At 45.0% G+C, this 14,390-nt stretch overlaps 1 protein-coding gene across 6 annotated transcripts in view; it reads left to right on the forward strand.

Annotated features, from left to right (window-relative positions):
• The window catches only part of LOC138293662 (aldehyde dehydrogenase family 3 member B1-like), a 144,987-nt gene that overhangs the window by 46,390 nt on the left and 84,207 nt on the right, over nucleotides 1-14,390 (forward strand). The gene's annotated exons all lie outside the window — the stretch shown is intronic.

A 14,390-nucleotide genomic window follows, 5' to 3' on the forward strand; every position in this document is an offset into this window, starting at 1 on the left:
AATGGGCAGATCCTTAGTGAGGATCTATTGAGGTGTCAGTTCCACTGGTACACACAGATGTTAAGGTATGTTCTAGCTGCCTGATTCTGAGGTCTACAGAACCGTGATAATGAGGTTCTTGTGAGACCAATGTGGACTATATTGCAGCAATCCAGCCATGACAATGCTTTGCTTATTGTGAAGAAGAGAGAACTGCATTTCCAATCTGTTTGCTACCATGTTGACTTGGGGAGCAAAGGTGTGTTGTTGTTGTAAATAATTTTCAGATTTCATACTTTTGGCGAGGTGAAGAGTCATCGTGAGTTCTGTGGACCAGCGAGGGACACAGCGGTATGTCAGACTTGGGACCTGTAATCACTTGGATCTGTAGAATGTGTCTTGGTGCTTGTCATGCACATGATACTCTCCTTCATCCAGTTGAACATGCGGTTCAAGCCATATTTTCAAAAGGATGTTGATTTATGTAGTTGGCCTACATTCAGAAGCTCACCTGCTACTGCTCAAGTAGGTATGCCTACATAGATGTTGAAAAGAAGTTACAAGAGAAATCGAAAAGGAGACACAAGGGGGATGATTCCTGAGGAATGTCACGTAATGCTGGGTTTGTGGACAATTCATTTATCCATTTCTGATGTTTTGGCTGCAGTTACTAAGGAATGGTTAGGTCTGTTTGAGGGCTGGTTGATGATACCTGCCCAATGCACAAGCTATTCTAGAACTACTATGCAGTCAGTGGTATTGTAAGCTGTGAACAGTTGACGCAGAATCTGTGTATTTTCTTTATCCTCATCAGGATGATGAGCAGCTCTTTCTTCATATTGGCTAGTGCAGTTTTGAACCTCTATGGATGATGAAATCCAGGTTGGTGGTATTGGTGGAGATGGTTAAATTTCTAATATTTGTGAAGTTGTCCAGGCACTTTCCCTTTCATGATTTGAGGGAAGGGAGGTCGCCTGAAAACCAGTAATTGGCCACTATTTTCAGATCCGCATAAGTACTTTTTATGAGGGATGGTGACAGCATGTTTCAGGGGTCGAGGAAGAGTGCCCAAGAAGAAGAAGGTATTGATCAGTTTACTTATATTGCCCACTAGAGGGTTCAACTGAATAAGAGCTGGTAGACACTTAAGTTGCTTTTGTTTTAAGGGCCAAGTTTATGACCTAAAAGGTTTCCAAGGGTTTGGAGCGAGGTGAGGGTGCATTGGAGATGAGGAGTCGAGGAAGGAGGGGTAGTGAGGCTGCAAAATTACACTGTTGTGAAAACAAAACTACTGTTTGAAAAAGAGAAAATTAAGATGCATAAGTTCTGCTATGTTTAAACAAGTATTATAAAATAGGACACAGCTCTGTGCAACATGCTTAGTACTCCGACTCTGTTTCCGGTGTAAGCAAGAACACAGAAACCCATTCAGTGGTTTTCATCAGAATTTGAGTTTCTCACACAATGCAGTTGTTTGACCTGCACTTCTTAGCACATGCTTGCTAGTGTTCACACTGGCAGTTCCAAACGTACCAAAGGCATGCCCACCTTGGCTTTCTGGGTTTGACGGAAGCTGCAGTGCTTAGAGCAGAAGCTGTGTTTCTGGTTGTCGGGTTGTGTAATGGGGTCAGTGGTTGTAGAATAAGGCCCTCATTCTGACCCTGGCGGTCTTTGACCGCCAGGGCGGAGGACCGCGGGAGCACCGCCGACAGGCCGGCGGTGCTCCAATGGGGATTCCGACCGCGGCGGTAAAGCCGCGGTCGGACCGGCACCACTGGCGGGCTCCCGCCAGTGTACCGCCGCCCCATTGAATCCTCCACGGCGGCGCAGCTTGCTGCACCGCCGCGGGGATTCCGACCCCCCCTACCGCCATCCAGATCCCGGCGGTCCGACCGCTGGGATCCGGATGGCGGTAGGGGGGGTCGCGGGGCCCCTGGGGGCCCCTGCAGTGCCCATGCCACTGGCATGGGCATTGCAGGGGCCCCCGTAAGAGGGCCCCTACATGTATTTCACTGTCTGCTGCGCAGACAGTGAAATACGCGACGGGTGCAACTGCACCCGTCGCACAGCTTCCACTCCGCCGGCTCGATTCCGAGCCGGCTTCATCGTGGAAGCCTCTTTCCCGCTGGGCTGGCGGGCGGTCTGAAGGCGACCGCCCGCCAGCCCAGCGGGAAAGTCAGAATTACCGCCGCGGTCTTTCGACCGCGGAACGGTAATCTGACGGCGGGACTTTGGCGGGCGGCCTCCGCCGCCCGCCAAGGTCAGAATGAGGGCCTAAGTTTTAGAGCGCATAAGATGACATCAACAACTCAGAGCTTATATTTGTGAAAGTTGGGGGAAGAGGACATTGCTATTAATTGAATTTGTTTCTCTGTAGACTACCGGACGATTTATATGTTGGCGGGAAGGGTATTCAGTTGCAATGGCAAAGGATGACTCTTTTTGCCAGTATAATGGTCTGCCGCTGGATTTAAATTTGAGTGGACCTTTTGTGTAACCTCAGTGGTGACTACTACGTCCCTACCGAGGTTACACCCATCCGACTGCCCAGCGGAGTAAGGGCCATCAGAAGTTAACATGTATGTCTGCCCACCAAATTTAGATGGTGGTGACTGCCCGCCACCACCAAGAGAACCCTGGTAGTAAGGGGCAGTGAAAACTGCAAAATGCCCCCCTTGCCATGGGAAATATCTCCCATGGCAAGAGGGACATTGCTTTTTTTGATTTTCAAACACAAAATTCTGCATTGAGTTTTTGTTTTTGTAACTCTGCCATACGGCTTCATCATGTTTGATGTAGTCGTTTGGCAAATTTGCAATGCATTTACAGGAACCGTTTTGACAGTGGTTCCTATCAATGCTAGAAATGTCTATCGGCCCAATGGACATTTCTAAATTTGGCAGTCGGGACCTCCCCCAGGATGGCAAAGTAAAATACTACTTGCTCTGGCAGAGGACGGCCCAACCACCAACTTTTAAGTCAGGCCCTGCGTCTGAGAGAATGAGTGTGATGACAGGCTGGTGAGGTCTGTGGTTGCACTGTCTCAGTAGAGGTTTCACATTATATGTGATCATTGCTATCATTGATCAACAGATTGGATGTAGTCTGTAAGTAGCGAGGCAGGGTGAGGAACTCGTCCAAAAAGGTTGTACTGATGGGATTGTGTTTTACTTGGCAATCTAATATAATTTTTTGGGGTGGTTTTTACAGACTCAATTACCCTTCTGAAAATGCTAGTTTTACTTTGATGATGTGGTGGGAATTATCATATTTTGCGTGTTATTCACTCAGATTTTTTCCTTCTTCTACTGAATCCATTTTTGTTGGCCACAGAACTCTGCACGCTTTGCTCCTGCTAATCAGTGGAAATGTGCTTGTGCTCTCTCTTTTGACATATTCCAAATTAGCAAATTGAACTTACTTATACGTTCCTAGTATATGGCTGCGCATGTAATCATGACCTGTAAATTGTATGCTAACGCAGGACTCACTGTGCCACCATCTAAAGTAGCACTATAAAACACATCTCTAGGCCTGCACCAGCAGCATGGGGGCAGTGTTTTAAACTGCCATTTCGACATGGCAAAATACACATTTTGCCAAACATAAGTCTTCCTTTTTAATACTAATAATCACCCCTAAGGTAGGCCCTCAATGTCCACAGGGCATAGTGCATGGTATTTAAAAAGTTGGACATATCTATTTAATGTTTTATATGTCCTAGTAGTGAAAAACTCCCAAAGTCGTTTTTCACTGTAGCAAGGCCGGCTATCTCTAAGAAAGCACTGGACTACATTATAACAATTTATTATGCTTAATTTCAATTTGGGAGCATCTGGAAAGATGATTCAGGACTCATTTTAACAACCAATTAAAATCAAACTTAATTGTAAAGTTGGATTTTATATTACTGTTTTGAAAATTACACTTCTGCACTGTAGGATCCTCACTGATAGTCCTAAACATTGAATATTCCTGTGCATTTGTGAGGATCCCGGAACGCTTTTTTTTTCAAATATTGAAAATCATTGTTAGTTGGACGTAACCACCACAATATCTATAGAATTACAGTTACCTCCGTTAAAGAAATTGACATGACTGCTTTTTACTATTTTTTTTTCTGTATTATAAAAGTAGTGTAATCAACACAAAGGGACCACACTGCAGCATCTGACAAAAGACTGTTCTGTGTTTAACTCTAAAATGCCTATTGATCACATACAGAGGAAGAAACATTAAAAAAGGAGCCTGTGAGGTCAGGAGTTCAAGAACTGCAGGGAAGGTACACTGTTACTTGAAGGAGCCAACACTTCCCTTCCCAGTATGCACTGTACTGGCAGGTTGCCTCACAGCCTCAGTTCTTTTTACCGGCTCATGCTTAGAGGATCTCTGAATACACTCTGGGATTCTTTACCCAGTTTATTCCTTAACGTTTGTCATGAAAAGTGAATTCTTTTTTCCTCACTCAACATCTTGGAAGCTATTATACATTTTTCACCCTTTTTCATCAAGAGTGGTGAATAAGTTTTTCAGGGTGTCTTCTCTTTTTGTGAAGTGCCCTGCAGGTGGTTGAAAAAAGGCTTCATCAGACCCACATTCTGTGTGTGTTATATGTCTCCCTGCCTCTCACGCTGTCAAAGAGTGTGAATTTTGCCAGAAAATAACCACGAGAGTTCTAAAAGACCTTGAGGGCATCCGTTTGAGAGACATACTGGAACACAAGCGCCAAGAGGAAGGGAAGAAAAACAGAGAAAAAAGGGCATAGAAGGGGCTCTTTCATGAGGATCTAGAACCTCATGCACAAAAGACTCCCATATAGGAATTTCTAGAGAGAGAAGATGTAAAAAAGATCATCACCACCATTCTGGACACTCTCATCGCCCTTTAACACTGGTCGACTTTGAGGCAAGCATCAGCACTGACTTGCTCGCTGCTGAGGAGTACGTCGATAGCACCGCTGACATTGCTGACGACACCTAAGGTATTGCTAGTTTACCTATGTTGTCGATTCCTGTCCCGATACCACAGCTGCTGACATTTAAATTGTCAATGGCAGAATACTCAACACTGATGCATCATCATTCGACATCAGGAAGATTGGTTTCTTTAATGCCTATGTTGAGATCACCATCGAGACACTCAATGTCAAGAAGATTGAGGTCGAAACAGTCAGAAAGGTTTATTTTTTCAGTTTCTGACTGCCATCATCCATGTGATGAAAGTCGGGCTAGCCCTGTTTAAATAATTCCACAGGATGATCCTGTTCAAGGACATCTTCCTCCTCTAAATTTGCCTCCAAGACCTATTTCTCCTATAAGTCCTATAGTGTAGATATTGGATTCAGAGTCGAGGTCTTTACCACTGTTTTACCACACACTGAAGGTCCTCCGCTACATTCTACGCCAGGACATTCCACCCCAAGAAGATGACAAAGAAGAACACCTTCTCAGTCTCCTTCACCATCTAGGACTTATTCCACTGACTCCTACTCCACATACTCTCCTACTTCTCCAGCAGCGTCACTTCCTAGTCCATCTCTTATATATGATGTTCTGACTTTGCAAAATGTCTCAGTCAGAGGTGCTAACAAATTAAATATCCAATTTCAAATACCACAGACTTCAGTTTCTGTTATAATGGAGACTCTGGAACCAAGAGCTTCACCAAGTACTACTTTACCTTTGGTACCGGGATTTTCATAGCTTGCAGAAGAAAAGTTCCTTACTCCATCCACTGTTAAAGCAGCAACTCCTCGACTTTACAAAAACATACAAGTCCTCCTCACAAGACCCTATCTCCCTAAGGCAAGATCCCAAACCCAACTCAGTCATAGTTTCTGCAGTCAGAAAAAAACATCTTTCACCTCCAGAGACTTCGATTCCCCCTGACAAGGAAAGTAGAAGACTGAATGCAGTGGGAAGAAAACTCTGCAGCTGTTCAAAAGCTCCAGTGCATCTGTCCTATTGGTGAGTTATGATCCAGTTTTATGAGCCTCATTCGCTGGATTTGCAGATGCTCTGCCAAAAGATAGTAGACGCGTCTTTATGGAAATTGTGCAAGGAGGTCAAACTGTCTCAAACCAATCTATCAGTGTAGCGATGGAGGAGGCAGATTTGGCTATTGCACAATTCAGCAACGGTATCTCTCTGCGCAGCTGTCTTGGCTAAGACTGACTTCCCTAAAACCTGAGCTCAGCTAAAAATGATGAACTTTTCTTTCACCAGTCCAGTCCTTTTAGGTCCCAACACGGGCTAAGAGATGGAAAGAATGAAAAAATAGTCAGAAACCCTGAGAGCAGTGGGTTTAGAGAAAAGGAAACATTCTACTGTTCCTAATATCATCACAGGGACTATAGATTTCAGTCCGGACAGAGGGTTAATTCCACTCAATGATCCTTCTATTCTCAGTCTCAAAGTAATCGACAGCAACGCTAGCAACAACAATTCTATACTAGAAAAAATAGAGGAAGAGGTAAGCAGCAACAGCAGCAGATGCATCCTCAATATTCTTCAAAATCACACACAGCATTAAAACAATGAGAATCTCATGGCCCCTGTTTTGTTTTCCGCTCAGGAGGGAGCGGGTGTTTCACATGACTTAACAAGAGAGGAAATTAGGGGGTCATTCTGACCCCCGCGGGCGGCGGAAGCCGCCCGCCTTGCGGGAACCGCCAGATGACCGTACAGCGGTCAAAAGACCGCAGCGGTCATTATGACTTTCCCGCTGGGGGGGCGGGCGACCGCCAAAAGGCCGCCCGCCCGCCCAGCGGGAAAGCCACAGCAACGATGAAGCCGGCTCCGAATGGAGCCGGCGGAGTTGCTTTTGTGCGACGGGTGCAGTTGCACCCGTCGCGATTTTCAGTGTCTGCTATGCAGACACTGATAATCAATGTGGGGCCCTGTTAGGGGGCCCCTGCAGTGCCCATGCCATTGGCATGGGCACTGCAGGGGCCCCCAGGGGCCCCACGACACCCGTTCCCGCCAGCCTGGTTCTGGCGGTCAAAACCGCCAGAACCAGGCTGGCGGGAAGGGGGTCGGAATCCCCATGGCGGCGCTGCCTGCAGTGCCGCCATGGAGGATTCTTTAGGCCAGGGCAAAACCGGCGGGAAACCGCCGGTTTCCCTTTTCTGTCCGCGGCTTTACTGCCGCGGTCAGAATTGGCCTGGATGCACCGCCAGCCTGTTGGCGGTGCATCCTCCGACCCCGGACCGCCAGGGTCAGAATGAGGCTCTTAATAACCACTGACAATGAGTCTTTGATATTATCCAGAACGGCTACCCCATCCAGTTCAAATACCCCCCACGTTCAATACTTCCAATTTTTATAATGTATAGTACTAATGTAAATAAAGTTTTAAAATGTATTACTGATCTAGAACCAATGAAAAAGACAATGTCACAGCACATTAAGGGGGTTATTACAACTTTGGAGGAGGTGTTAATCCGTCCCAAATGTGACGGATATACCACCAGCCGTATTACGAGTTCCATAGGATATAATGTACTCGTAATACGGCTGGTGGTATATCCGTCACTTTACCGTCACTTTTGGGACGGATTAACACCTCCTCCAAAGTTGTAATAACCCCCTAAGTCATCAAATTTTATTTAAACCATAATTACAAATAAATTCCAAATTCTCCAACATTTTTATTTTTATTTAATATCTAATAACATTTGTTTAAAGTAATGTGTTTAATTAATTAATTAAACACAAATTAATTTAAATTCTCTCTTAGGGTGATCTCCATCGAAATCATAAGCGCTGAACAGTTCCGCCTTCGTGCGGGGACTTCGGAGCACTTCCTTCAAAGTAACATTTTTATTGAATTTTCGCCTCATTTCGGAAAGGGCGGAAGGTAATTGTGAATAATTTTGAAGCCCAATTTCCAGTTAATGTGCTATAAAAGATGGATAACAAAAATATATATAACCTTAAAAATGTCACTTTAGAGAAGAAAAAATTATATTTTAAAAACATCCTTCACAAATTCTTTTAGTTTTCTTTCAAAGTGAAGTAACAATGAAGGATGAGGCAATGTAACTACAAAGGCTACAGTATTGTAAGAGTGAGACTAGAGCATGGCACCTTTAACTGCCTCCTGACCCCCAGTGTCCCATCATGCCCTGCAGGTGCCAGTTTACCCAGTTATGTGTTCCAGCTCCTGCTGTCAGGATCCCTAAACGGAGCTCTGCCTTCCTGAGACTTTTTCTCTAAGAATTATCCCCAAAACTATTTTAAAGTTGTTCTCTTGACATCCTTTAGGGTGCAGACTATTTTCTGATGTTTTCTTGACAGGAATTATTTCTCTTCTACCACAAAGTGTCATCCCTTTTGACAAAGTGCCCAGAATGTTGTAGGAAATTGGAAAAAAGACCTGCAGAGGTTCTGTATCTTTTGTTTGACAGATGATCCCAAGAGATACCGTCACTGCAGGACCCTTTACAGGCGCACCTTAAGAGAGCAAGAGAAATTTCGCCTATATGGCCATGAAGAGTGGTGAAAAGGAAAGGTTCCCTGGCCGGAGACATATCTCAGGGGCAAGGAGAGGCACTTCCCTCTACCAGTGCCACTATTTCACCCTCTGACAACTCCTAAAGAAGAAGAGATGGTTTGACATTGAGGACAGCAATATTGAGAAGAGGTACAGCACCTACTTTTTCACTGTTGAGGGCTGCTTACGCTTTGAGGACAAAAACAACTTTGAGGAAGAGGAAACAATTAACATTGAGAGAAATTCAAGATTGAGACGTGTAGATATTGAGAAATTCGATGGTAAGACATCATTCTGCTGTGGAACAGAAGACGGCGGAGTGGCTTTCTCAAATGAAACTCACAGACTCCCATCAGAATCGGATTCTGAGTACTCCAGAGCCTCTTCTCCTTCCAGATCGGCTTCTCCAGTATTCATTCTGGATTCTTCTTGTCTATATCTAACACTATCTACACCACCTCCTCAGGTTCCTGTGGACTCTCCTGCTCCTCTGACACAACTGGTTATTCCAGAGGTAATTCCACCAGCAAATCAATAAGCCTATTCCTTCTCAGCCATTACAACCACCTCAAACAGTGGCATCTGCACGAGGGCACTCTTCTTGGGGTCATTCCGACCCTGGCGGTCATGGACCGCCAGGGCCGGGGTTGGAGGATGCACCGCCAACAGGCTGGCGGTGCATCAAGGGCAATTCTGACCGCGGCGGTAAAGCCGCGGTCAGAAAAGGGAAACCGGCGGTTTCCCACCGTTTTTCCCCTGCCCCTGTGAATCCTCCACGGCGGCGCTATTCCGACCCCCTTCCCGCCAGCCTGGTTCTGGCGGTTTTCACCGCCAGAACCAGGCTGGCGGGAACGGGTGTCTTGGGGCCCCTGGGGGCCCCTGCAGTGCCCATGCCAATGGCATGGGCACTTCTGGGGCCCCCTAACAGGGCCCCACATTGATTTTCAGTGTCTGCCTAGCAGACACTGAAAATCGCGACGGGTGCCACTGCACCCGTCGCACACCAGCAACTCCGCCGGCTCCATTCAGAGCTGGCTTCATCGTTGCTGGGGCTTTCCCGCTGGGCGGGCGGGCGGCCTTTTGGCGGTCGCCCGCCCGCCCAGCGGGAAAGTCATAATGACCGCTGCGGTCTTCTGGCGGTTCCCGCCAGGCGGGCGGCTTCCGCCGCCCGTGGGGGTCAGAATGACCCCCTCTATGTCCACAGGTCTAAGTCTAGATCAAGAACTCACTGTTATTGTTACTCTTCAAGACCTTCCAGTCACACTCGAGGCAAAGTCAGAATTCTCGGCCCTAGATTGTCAAGATCACATCACATCACATGACCACTTCTTCTGGTCTATACTCCCCTACATTGAGAGACTAACGTCCAGTGAGGATTTCTCCTGTAGATGATATTCATGCCTCGCGGGAAGTTCTTATCAGATGTACCAACAAATTTAATATCAACTCACTGGCTACAACAGCTACTGTGTCCGTCATTTTTGAGACACTCATCAACAGTCCGTCTCAAGAGCATTGCTATGTTTGGTTTCATAGAACTGGCCATGGATATACTGTACACGTCAGAAGAAGGCAGAAACAGGCTTTGCAGGATGCTTAAAACAAAAACAGGACTGTCTTTTATACCTGCGTCAAACAAGATGATACTTACAAAGGATCCATCCATGGATGGATGGGAAGCTCATCTGCAGGAACTCTAAGCCAGAGGCAAACGGTCAGATGCAGAAAAGACACTTCACATCAATGTGTTCGAATTCGTCTATGCCTGCAAGCATTTCTTTTCAGGCTAATAGGTCAGCCAGTCCTAGAGTCCTAGTCGGAACAGGCAACACAGCATCATAATGCAAATAGCCAAGCAAAGAAGAACATGATCCTGGTCCCTCTCAGAAGAGGCTAAGCAGCAAATTGGGCCATTTCTCACAAGATCGACATCTCTGTGGAACATTTCCCAAGTTGCCAGAATGATTGGGCATATGCACTCAGATGGCAAATGTAGGATTGTAACAAGTGGGAACTAGTACAGAAACAGGTGTATTACATTTTCTGTTTGTCACTCTAAACCACAGGAAATGCTTGCGCTTCGTAAGCAGGTTTTGGCATCCAGGGATGATGACCAATGCTCTTTCGATCAGTTGGTCCAAGATATTTGCCTACACCTTTCCTTCTTTTTTCCTGATACCCAGGGTGCTGAGGAAGGCAAAGATAGACCACTGCACTCTGATCCTCGTTGCCACAGCATGGCCACACCAATATTGGCACAGCAAACTGCTGCAGTTATCAACAGATCCAGCCATTTCTCTGAAATACTTTTCAGACATCAGGGAGAGATTCTCCATCACGACCCTAAGTCACTGAACTTGACAGCATGGTACCTGACCACCTATAGTTTGGCCATTTGGACATTTCGCAAGAATGTAGAAATATTCTGGTACAGGCTCGATCTGCAGCAACCACGAAGACATAAAACAACAAATGGAAGCATTTCTGTATAAGGTGCAGGGATAACGGACGTCATCCACTGAGACTGAAACCTCATCAAATTCTTCCATATCTGTGACTCTAGCTAACAGTGTGCTTAAATATTTTTCAGTTGCGGTTCCTCCATCAGTTCCCGAGGAACTTAATACCATCTTTAGTCAGTTAATGCTAGCTTCTTTCGTACTAATGCATAACAACATTTAAAATTTGTTTCATGGAAATAAGCGCTTCTTCTGGTCTTAACATCTCCAAGGACAGAGGAATAAATTCAGGCATTCGCAATCAAGGTACCTTATCTTAGGTTCGCAAAGAACTAAGTAATCCTAAGAACCAACCCCAAATTTATACCCACGGTTCTCACTGATTTTTACCTAAATGAACCTGTCAATCTTCAGTCTTTCTTCCCAAAGCCATCTACTTCAGCAGAAACATTGTCAAATTCTTTAAACCTACGTAGATTCCTCAAGTTCTACATAGACAAGACAAAGGACATATGGAAATTGGACCAATTGTTTGTGTCTTTTGGACAGTCAAGGGCAGGTCATCCCCTTCATAGCAAGGGATAGCTCATAGGGTCTAAGTTTATATTTCCGTCTGTCATGCAAACGTCAAGCACCCACTGGAGGGAAGAGTGAGGGCGTGTTACACTAGGACAGCACTTTATGCTGGAGTGTCCTTGAACGACACCTAGCATACACCTACCAGCACATGTTCACAAAGCACTACTGCCTAGACGTTGGCGCAGAAGCTGACGCATGTGGATATGTAAAAGATCCAATGTTGGAGAAGAAATTAGTTACTTACCTCAGTGGTTCCCAAACTGTGCGCCGCGGCTCCTTGGTGCGCCGTCAAAATTAGACAGGGGCGCCGCACACAGTCTGGAAACCACTCGGAGGTGCTTTTAATCGGTAGCTTTTCACCGTGGTTTTGGAAACAAAACCCCCTGCATTAATTATTGTGACCAGCGGAGGGCGCCAGAGTACCATTAATAATATCCCTATGACAAAAGAAAAGAAATAATTTAAAATAAATGGTTTTCAGGAACCTGAACGGAAGAATTAAGAAGTCAAACTGTAAATAGTGTAGGTACAGGTACAGGCTGGGATTACGTTCCCCCACCCGCCAAAAAAAAGTAACATAATGGGGAGCCGTGGCCAACACGGCCAATAGGTCAAAGGAGCCGGGGATCGAAAAAGTTTGGGAACCACTGACTTACCTGTAACTCCAGTTCTCCAACATTGGTATCTTTTATATATTTGCATGCAATCCTCTCTCCTCCCGGGTTAGAGGCTCATCCATTATTACTCTCACACTTGTGCTTTGAAATCTGAGCATTGGTGGCCTTGGGGGAGTAGGGGAGCTTAAGCGACTACCTCATTGGCGGAAGTTTGGATTCTTTCAAATGAGGTGGATGTGCTACTAAATATACAATGTTGTTTGTGGCCTATGACCATTTCACACTGTATCCTGTATGGTTTTACATTGTATACTTCTACTTTAATGCACCAGGGATTCCCACCCTGATGACGAGGAACGATTCAGGCAAGTACATTTATTTAAAAAAAAACAATGTTGGAGGATTGGACTTACTGGTAAGTAACTAATGTCTTCTGTCAAATGTACCTCCTGGCCTTTACGAAATAAGGTGAAGGTACTATAAAAATGTGACTCTGAAAGAAGTGCTCTGGGGACCCGCATGTGGGCAGGACTATTCAATGCTTATGATTCCAATGGAGATTCCACCAAGAGAACGAGGATTACACTTAAGAAACCATTCCTTACTTTTAATCTTCTAATATAAGTCTAATTTATGTTTAAAATTAGATTGATTGTTCCAGTTTAAAATATTTAATAATTATATTTTTAATATTTCAATGTTTTAAATGTTTGTGTAGCTGTATATCTTTCTCTTCCCAGAAATATATATACGTATTTATTGACATAACTCATAATTTATTTACCTTAACACTAGTTCCTATTGAATTTATTTTATTTCTCTGTCTTCCAGTACCAGTTGTTGTGCATGTGTAGTATTGACTTACTCAAAGGACGGACTGGAGTACATTTGAACCTGTTATCCCACTTTTAAGGATGAAGTAACTTCAGCAGTGTAGTTTGTGAATAGCAGTAATCTTACTCTTTTGTGGATTTGAGTTTGTATTAGCATGACCCTCACTAAGCCCTTCCCATTGGTGAGTAGTTATTCCCTGTTTTCCGACAACTCCGTGGTCAGTCCCACATTTTCACCTCAATTGTATATTTACACGTGGATGATCTCTGTCTTGGTAGCAGAAATCTCTGCATAGAAAAGACAGGAGAGGTGGAGGCAGAGTTCTTTGTATAGAGGTTTGTGAATAGCAGTGTGTAGTACATGAGATGTACTACTGAAGTACTACTTTACGTACTATAAAATGTAGGTTGTAAATAGACCCTATAATCACTAAAGGTGTGGGGTAGTAGGGAACTGAAAGTAAGACTGGGTCAGTCTTAAATCGGTGTTGGTTAGGTCGCTTTGGATCCTAACGCGAGAGAATCATTGTTGGAGAATATCCAGACAGGGGGGGGGTTTGTTGCTGTGTAGTCCCACAGGGGAAGGGGGAGTCTCCCTTACGGACTAGGTGGTCTCACACACATAATAGTGTCATGCTTCATCATATGGCCACCTAGCCCCACCCAAGCAAGATGATACTGCTTGGGCGGACTCAACCTCTTGGTTAAAAGAACCAGAGGGAGTACTGAAATTAAACTTACTGGATAGTTACTTAGATCCAGATGAGGTGAGTAATAAAATTACCAAGCATGTCACTGATAGTTGCTGCTAGTTTTAATATAGGTGCATGCTGGTAAGACTAAAAGCAAGGGGAAGAGGCTCGTTGGAGGGTAATGTCTCCTGGAGTCTAAAATCAAAAGTGGATGACCAACATGTTTCTGCCCTCACTAGGTGCTGGTAGGTCAGGGGCATTCGTCAGGGTCGGAGCAAAAAGTGGGGTGCTCAAAGTGGATAATGAATGGCCTACCTGAACGGGTAGTTCACGGTGGGGTAGGTCTGTGTAATAGACCCTTCCATCAGCCAAATGGGAGCCTATATTACAAGCCATGCCTCCTGGTTCCAGTTTCCGACTAGACCAGAGAAAGCAGTGATGTTGATGGCAGGGTTAAGGAACTACCCGACCAATGCAAATGTCACTGTGAGGAGGGCCCTGCCCTGCTTTAGAATACAGCGGTTATTTCCAGCATATATAGGTAAAGAGGTAAGATCACCAATAGACGTTGAGTATCCTAGATCCTGTATGAGTCTGTTTCTAAGTGTCCCTAATATTTTCACTGGGCAGTATGCGTGGTAGATACTGATATTTACCATTGGTGCTTCAAAGCTATAGACTGTTTTATTCCATTAGTATACCAGAGTTTTTCATTCTCTAAACTTTCAAAAGTGGCAA

Source organism: Pleurodeles waltl, chromosome 4_2 (assembly GCF_031143425.1).
Source record: "Pleurodeles waltl isolate 20211129_DDA chromosome 4_2, aPleWal1.hap1.20221129, whole genome shotgun sequence".
In the NCBI taxonomy this organism is placed as follows: Eukaryota; Metazoa; Chordata; class Amphibia; order Caudata; family Salamandridae; genus Pleurodeles; species Pleurodeles waltl.